This window comes from Salvelinus sp. IW2-2015, linkage group LG3 (genome assembly GCF_002910315.2).
Source record: "Salvelinus sp. IW2-2015 linkage group LG3, ASM291031v2, whole genome shotgun sequence".
Taxonomy (NCBI): domain Eukaryota; kingdom Metazoa; phylum Chordata; class Actinopteri; order Salmoniformes; family Salmonidae; genus Salvelinus; species Salvelinus sp. IW2-2015.
Window position 1 is genome coordinate 21077425 of NC_036840.1, and position 9073 is coordinate 21086497.

At 42.1% G+C, this 9073-nt stretch overlaps 1 protein-coding gene across 1 annotated transcript in view; it reads right to left on the bottom strand.

Annotated features, from left to right (window-relative positions):
* The window catches only part of LOC111952279 (VPS10 domain-containing receptor SorCS3-like), a 125138-nt gene that overhangs the window by 75380 nt on the left and 40685 nt on the right, over window positions 1–9073 (bottom strand).

Genomic DNA, 9073 nt, shown 5'->3' on the forward strand with positions numbered 1-9073 from the left:
GCATTAGTTATTTTTTTATTGAGCAAACCCCGTACTGGAGTCCATAATGGATCAATCTTAACACATACTGATTGAATTCTTCACTAACCGAATTAACATTCTCTGTAGAATCAAGGAGATCCTTAGAGTCACTCAAATGTTATCTAAGAGTAAAGATTCTCATAAACTTAGTGGTAAAGTCTGATAACAACTCCCTATCCTCAGTGGTAACCCCATTAATCTTAAAATTTCCGAAGTGTGTTGAGTTCCCCTCTCACTTTTCCAAATTAAAAAGTATCTACTGTCTTTTCGCCTGTTTTCAAGCCATTGTTTCTGGATCTTATGAAAGTTCCTCTAGCCTTTTCCCATACAATGTATCTAGTTGATTCTGTAAATCATTAAATTTAGCTTTCTCATTAAGATCAAGATGCTCAATCTCTGTGATTATCCGCAATTGTCTTAGAGAGTTCAGCTACCTCACATCTCCTTCTAAAGCAAGCGTTTCCCATCAGTAATACAGGCTGAGAGGATTTACATTTCAGCAGTTCCCAATATTCCATATTCTGCATTAGATGTAGCTAAACTCCAGTAAACAGAAATTAGATTCTAATCACATTTTTAAATCATAATTATAATAACAATGAGTTATTTAATTTCCAGATACCACCAGAGTGGATTACTGGCGACCAAATGAAGTGGAATGCTTATATAGCAGATTATTTATCAAACAAATGGAAACCAACGCCTATAAATCAGAGGAAGAATACAAATCCAGAATGCTACTGTAAATTAAGAATATACTTGCCTAAAAATAAATATATTTCCCTGTTGACGAGCAGGTGTAGAAGTGCCCATGGCCTAATTTCATTGGTCTAATTACATTTCCCACTTCCTGGGTGCATAATGACAGGGAGCATTTGTTCCATTACACTGATTGATGCTACTGATGTTGCATCCTGCTGGCTGTCTGTATTGTTATTTTAGTCCTACAGACAGAGTCGGTGGCCCCAGTCAGACTCCATGCTAATGTTCTACCTTCATCAGAGTGGAAATCTGACATTCAACTTCGAGGCCAACAATCATAAAACAACAGATACAACTTTCCATATTTGCTGTATGCAAACAAATTGTTATGCACACACACAATAGTAACTAAACTGTCATCATCAAAAACATCATGTTATTTATCGCTGGCTTGGTACCAGATCTGATCCTATAGCTAAACCATCAGTAAATAAATAGCAGTCATGTTCCACCTCATAGGATCCTACATGTGGCAGGCAGGCGGAGCCATGTTCCTCCCAATAGGAGTCTATGGTGGCAGGTAGGCTGAGCCGGGTAGCAGGTAGGCAGGTCGGGCTTGTCTCTCGTCAAGCTGCACTCATTCATCAGGCCAATTACATTTTTTATTCAAAAGCTCAGAGCTGTCACAAAGTGAGCTTCATAGTTTCCTACTCACGTCAATAACTCAAAACACCCGCCAGATCCAGAGCCACTGATGAGTCCTGCCCGGCGACAGCCAAGAGACTGAGAGAGCGAGAGCTGCCAGAGACACTTGTCTAAATGGTGGTTGTAGGATTGAGGATAACAGTTGTTGGTTCCACTCATCTATTCACGTTGATGGTGGATTTCAATAGAAATCTATATGGTGGTATGTACGCTATTGTGTTCTGAGGCTTGTTTAGCTGTGTACTTCAAAACGCTGACACCAACTGAATCATTTTTAAAGTAGYACATGRGGTTTACCAGGAGACGGAAAAAGAGAGTCATGGTTGTTGTGCCGAAGCTAGGTAGGTAAACKARGTAAGCGTTTGAGAACATGTCAAGCGGACTAACGAAAACATCTGATTATGTACAAGAACAAAAACATCACGGCGCATGAGGGCAGGGAGGACYTRGCACAGCATGTGTCACGTGTTCATCTAAAGAATCATTCATTCTAATGTGGATTCAAGGAKAACGCAGAACATTATGTACAAACATTATCGCTGATGCATATGGTGCGTTGCGACCCCAAAGAGTGGGCATCACAGTCAAGGCTCCAAGATCTTACACAGGCCTCTTTTTCCAGACAACAACATCTTTTAAAATGTCTGCAGCCAGCCAGTCAGAARGTTTACAGCTATCAAATCAAATCAAAAACAAATCTGTCACACACGCCGAATACAACAAGTGCAGAGCTTACATGAAATGCTTAACCCTTAACCAACAGTGCAGTTCAAGAAGAGTTAAGAACATATTTACCAAATAAACTAAATTAAAAATGATAAAAATTAACACAATAAAATAACAAAAACGAGGCTATATACAGGGGGTACCGGTACCGAGTCAATGTAGTTAGTCTTTGTACACGTAGGTAGGGAAGTGACTATGCATAGATAATAAACAGCTAGTAGCACAGCATGTCAAAACACATGGGGGAATAGTCCGGTGGCCATTTTATTAATTGTTCAACAGTCTTATGGCTTGGGGTAGAAGCTGTTCAGGAGCCTTTTGGTCCTAGACTTGGCGCTCCGGTACCACTTGCTGTGCGATAGCAGAGAAAACAATCTGTGACTTGGGTGAKMGGAGTCTCTGAAATTTTTGGGGGCTTTCTCTGACATACCAGCCAGTGATTCAACCGGTCAGGATGCTCTCGATTGTGCAGCTGTAGAACTTTTTAAGGATCTGGGGACCCATGTCAAGTCTCTTGAGGGGTAAAAGGTGTTGTCGTGCCCTCTTCACGACTGTCTTGGTGTGTTTGGACCATGATAGTATGTTGGTGATGTGGACACCGAGGAACTTGAAACTCTCGACCCGCTCCACTACAGCCCCGTCGATGTTAATGGGGGACTGTTCGTCCTGCCTTTTCCTGTAGTCCACGATCAGCTCCTTTGTATTGCTCACATTGAGGGAGAGGTAGTTGTCCGGGCACCACACTGTCAGGTCGCTGACCTCCTCCCTATAGGCTGTCTCATCGTTGTCAGTGATCAGGCCTACCACTTTTGTGTCGTCAGCGAACTTAATGATGTTGTTGGAGTCGTGTTTGGCCATGCAGTCGTAGGTGAACAGAGTATAGGAGGGGACTAAGTCCACACCCCTGAGGGGCCCCAGTGTTGAGGATCAGCATGGCAGACGTGTTGTTGCCTACCCTTACCACCTGTGYATGGCCCATCAAGAASTCCAGAATCCAGTTGCAGAGGGAGGTGTTTAGACCCCGGGTCCTTAGCTTAGTGATGAGCTTTGTGGGTACTATGGTGTTGAATGCTGAGCTGTAGTCAACGAACAGCATTCTCATATAGATGTTATTTTTCTCCAGATGAGAAAYAGCAGTGTGGAGTGCGATTGAGATTGCATCATCTGTGGATCTGTTGGGGCAATATTCGAAWTGGAGTGGGTTTAGGTTATCCGGGAGTATGCTGTTGATGTGATCCATGACCAGCTTTTCAAAGCACTTCATGGCTACCGACATGAGTGCTACGGGGTGGTAATAATTAAGGCAGGTTACCTTTGCTTCCTTGGCCACAAGGACTATGGTAGTCTGCTTGAAACATGACTRGGTCAGGTAGAGGTTGAAAATGTCAGTGAAGACACTTGCCAGTTGGTCCGTGCATGCTTTGAGTACATGTCCTGGTAATCCGTCTGGCCCTGTGACTTTGTGAATGTTGACCTGTTTAAAGGTCTTGCTCACATCGGCTACCGAGAGAACAGCTGGTGCTCTCATGCACACTTCAGTGTTGCTTGCCTCGAAGCGAGCATAAAAGGCATTTAGCTCATCTGTTAGGCTCGTGTCACTCGCATCTGGGTTTCCCTTTGTAGTCTGTAATAGTTTTCAAACCCTGCCACATTCAACGAGCATCAGAGCCGGTGTAGTACGATCAATCTTAACCTGTATTGACGCTTTGCTTGTTTGATGGATTCATCTGAGGGATAGCGAGATTTCTTATAACCATCCAGATTAGTGTCTTGTGCCTAGAAGTGGCATCTCTATCCTTTAGCTCGATGTGGATGTTGCCTGTAATCCTGGGCTTCTGATGTGAAATGTACGTACAGTCACTTGGGTGGTACGTCGTCAATGCACTTATTGATGAAGCCGATGACTGAGGTGTGTATATCCTCAATGCCGTGGATGAATCCTGGAACATATTCCAGTCTGTGCTAGCAATAACAGTCTTGTAAGCGTAGCATCCGCATCATCTGACCACTTCCGTAAGAGAGAGTCACTGGTACTTGCTGCTTTAGTGTTTGCTTGTTATGCAGGAATCAGATTGAGGGTGGGGAGAGCTTTGTATACATCTCTGTGTGTGAGTAAAGGTGGTCTAGAGTTTTTTTCCCTCTGGTGCCACAGAAGTTTGGTAAAACGCATATAAGTTTGTCTGCATTAAAGTCCCCGGCCACTAGGAGCACTGCTTCTGGGCGGAACATTTTCTTATTTGCTTATGGCCTTAGAAGTTTTAGAGTTAGTTGAGTGTGTCGTCTTAGTGCCAGCATCGGTCTGTGGTGGTAAGTAGACGGCTACGAATAATATAGATGAGAACTCTCTTGGTAGATACTGTGGTCTACAGCTTAATCATGGAGTACTCTACTCTCAGGCAGGCAATACCCTGAGAGTTCTTTAACATTAGACATCGCAACACCAAGCTGTTATTGTCAGCTATCTGAGCAGCTAACCAATCGCTGCAGCTGTAAATAGCCCCAACACCGACTCATTCCTACCTCATCACCCATAGTTTTTATTTACTTTTCTCGTCTCTTTTTGCACACCAGTATTTACGCTACTTGTCACACATCATCTGCTCATATACACTCCAGTGTTAATTTGCTAAACTGTAATTACTTCGACTACATGGCCGATCTATTGCCTTACCTCTCACGCCATTATATAGACTTTCTTTTTTTTCTATTTGTTATTGACTGTACGCTTGTTTATTCCATGTGTAAACTCTGTGTTGTTGTGTGTCACACTACTTTGTTTTATCTTGGCCATGTCACAGTTGTAAATGAACAACTTGTCCTCAACTAGCTTACCTGGTTAAATAAAGGTGAATATTTTTTTTTTAAAGAAATTGACAAATAGACACACACCCCAACCCCTCGTCTTACATCACGCCAGCTCTATATATCCATGTCGTCGTCAGCCACGACTCGTGAAACATAAGATGTTACAGTTTTTAATGTCCGTGGTAGGATAATCTTGATCGTACGTCATCGATTTTATTTACCCAATGATTGCACGTTGGCCAATAGAGGATGGCAGTGAAGTTACTCGCTCGCCTATGAATTCTCAGGAGGCAGCCCAACCTCCACCCCATTTTTCTGTCTTTTCTTCACGCAAATGACGGGATTTGGGCCTGTTCCGGGAAAGCAGTATAACCTTCTCGTCGGACTCGTTAAAGGACAAAGCTTTGTCAAGCTCGAGGTGAGTATCACTGTTCTGATGTCCAGAATTATTTTCGGTCATAAGAGACGCAGCGCAACATTATGTACAAAATAAGTTTAAAAAAAATTTACAAACTATGCAAAAAACGTTTTTAAGACAGTTGGTTAGGAGCATGTAAAATGTCAGCCATCTTCTCCGGTGTCACTTAAATGTTATGCCTTGGTCTTAAGGAAGAATGAAAATGGATTTATTTTAACATTGTCCATATGATGATATAATTTAGATGGGATATTCCAATTTCATTGCTGGAGGTGCTTTTTTATGTGGATGTGGTCATATTATGTGACTGATACATCACAATCTGTTCAGACATGTCTACAACAGGCAAAGTTATCACTTTGCACACAGCGTCTATGCAGTGCTTGGGCCAGTTTGACATTTGTTTGGCCAGTTATGACTGCTGTTTCTGGCAAGTCTGAAGTGTCTTAGGCCAGTCTGACAGGTCTTGGCAGAGTGACCTGTTACGAAGCCATCTAACGTTTTGTGGTCAATCGAGGACAGCCATCCCTTCAACATGGTCACTTTAGTAGCTGTACATAGATACAGTACATGATATTACCAACACATGCTTGTGAACACTGTACTATCACTACCTATTCATTATGGTAGTGGCTATGAGGTGATGACTAGGATGACTGTCATTCTGTCCATCATGTCTGGATCCTGATTGACATAGAGGAAACAGGGTGGCATCATTTGACAACAGTCTGGGTCTTGTGGATTTTTAGTCTACTGTGAGCTCTGTATGAGCCCTGGGCTAAAGTGGCAGTCATTTGCAAGGCAGATGGCAGAATGTGTTTCAAATTAGTAACAGGAGGCTTCATTTACAGTGTGCTACAGSMCAACAATCAACTCATATTTATTAACTGTATACAGTATCAGCTCAAGTATAGAAGGAACTAAAATGGGATTGCAAGCTAATAGTATCAGAGATTGTCAAGTTTGTTGGTGCCATACTTCAGGCTACATATGTGAGTTGAAGCCTAAACAATACTTTACAATAGGTGACTAGGCGTATGTTGCGTGTCACTACTTCACAGGAGCACTATTTGAATGTAAACRTTTTTTGAAATCAAAATGCTTTTTTGGGCAGAAATGCCTTCCTGAACATGTGAACTTGAATGTGCAKACTTGTATGCCATCTGTAAATATGAATAAAATTGATAAATTACGAGCCTAGTTGGTTTATCCATGGAAAAAGTTAGCAACCTTCCCTCTAGCCATGATTGGCTGAGATAATGAGTGGGCTGGACATGCCGAGAGATGAGTTTGAATTGGTCTGCCATGTAGCAGGATTCTGTCTATAATATGAACTGGTCAGTATGTGTAGGTAACCCTTTCTAACGTGGCTTTTTTGAAAGATATCACATAGTAGAACTGCATAAGTGTTGCTCTCCACTTTCTAGAGGACCGAGTTTTGAAATCAGTGGAATTAGACTTTGATAGCTAAGGAGATGGGGGAAATTCTGCAGTTTGACTGCAAATATGCAGACGGAGTCGAAAAGAGAACACTGAAGGCTCCGGATTACATCCTCAAACTAAGGGCAACCATGGCAACCGTGACAGAGAGGGAGAAGCGTCKATCCATGTATACGGGTAAGAMAGTCTAGCTAGCTACATTTTCAGATATTACACATTTTTAATTTAGTCAGAAAGTCATTTTCATTTGAAGTTAAATTCTACTGCTAACGTTAGCTAGCTGGCTAGTTAGGTAACATTACGTATGTGATCTGCATTGTAATATTATTTGTATCTCAGAGCCATTTGCATTGCTAGTTATAGCCGAATGTTAGCTAGCTAACATTGAACCTGGTTGGTTAGTTACCTGCAGATTCATGCAGGGTAGTAACATTATACCTTTCTATACAATAACAATTCCCTCTCGCGTTGTTGCGGTGACGTATTACACCCACCGTCCTCAAATAGGATCTTTAATGGGGCACACATCTGCATGCTGCCGCAGATTGAAATAACAAATGATAGCATGCCGTTCAAACGGCGTTCTGCACACTGCTTTGGTTCACGAATGTCACCAAGGATGTGTTATCTGCTGGTGGGGAGGAATGATGGCTGTTGAGCTCGTGCATTTCTATTCGCTCGGTTGAATGCGCTCTGCAAACTCGTCACCAACAACCTCTTCCTAGACCCGACAGTTTTATAGGTGTAGTTTTAGTGGTGTGTTAAGGAGATTTAGGTTCATGTTATGGTGGAATAATGTGTGTGGATGTGTAGTAAGTTATATTGGCTTCAACATGTCTAGACTGTGGAACTGTTGGAAGATTCACAATGCAATTAATATAACCTCCAATAGTACCTGAGGCTTGGTGTGGTCTGCTTGTTATCCAATTGGATTAATTGCACTGGTGAGTGCTATGAGGTAAACACAGAGACATACAACTATTAAGTCCGCACTGCTTTAAAGGAAATATGGGCCTTATAGTCCAGCTGCTAAAGGGAAATTGGGGCACTATATTAGTCACTGCTAAAAAGGCAAGGTATGGGCACTTATTAGTCACTGCCTAAAGGCATATATGGGCCGCTTATTAGTCCCACTGGCCTTAAGGCTATGGGCACTTATTAGTCCCTGCTAAGGCAATATGGGCTTATTAGTCCATTGCTAAAGGCAATATGGGAACTTATTAGTCCACTGCTGGAAATTATGGGCAGCTTTTTATTAGTCCACTGCTAAGGCAATATGGGCACTTATTAGTCACTGCTAAAGGCATCATGGGCCTTTATTAGTCCAGCTGCTAAAGGTGATTGGGCACTATTAGTCCACTGCTACAGGAAATATGGGCACTTATTAAGTCACTGCTAAAGGCAATATGGGCACTTATTAGTCACTGCTAAAAGGCAATATGGGCCGCTTATTTAGTCCACTGTTAAAGGCAATATGGGCACTTATTAGTCACTGCTAAAGGCAATATGGGCGCTCTATTAATCCCATTGCTAAAGGCAATTATGGGCACTTTATTAGATCCACTGCTAAAGTGCAATATGGGCACTTATTAGTCCACGCTAAAGGCAAAGGCAACTTATTAGTCCACTGCATAAAAGCAAATAGTGGCGCATTATTAGTGCAGCTTGTAAAGGCAATATGGGCAGCTTATTAGCTCCACTGTAAGGCAATATGGGCCTTATTAGTCAATGGCTATAAGCAATATGGCACTTATTGAGTCCACTTGGCTAAAAGGCAATAGAGGCAAATTATTAGTCGACAACTGCTAAAGGCAATATGGCCTTATTAGTCGCACTGCTAAGGCAATAGGCAATATCATTGCAAGGCAAATGCTGTATTAGTACCCAACTGCTAAAGGCAATATGATTGAGCAGCTATGCTATATTAGTCCTGCTAAAGGCAAATATGGCACTTATTAGTCCCACTGTAGAAGGCAATAATGGCACTTATTAGTCCACTGCTGAAAGGCAATATGGGCACTTATTAGTCCACTGCTAAAGGCAATATGGGCACTTATTAGTCCGACTGCTAAAGGCAATATGGCACTTATTTAGTCCAGCTGCTTAAAGAGCAAATTGCCATATACCAGTCCACCTGCCTGATAGGCAATATGGGCATTATTAAGTCCACTGCTAAAGTGCAATATGGGCACTTATTAGTGCCACACTGCTTAAAAGGCAATATGGAGATCTGCAATATCGTGACAGTGGGTTTTC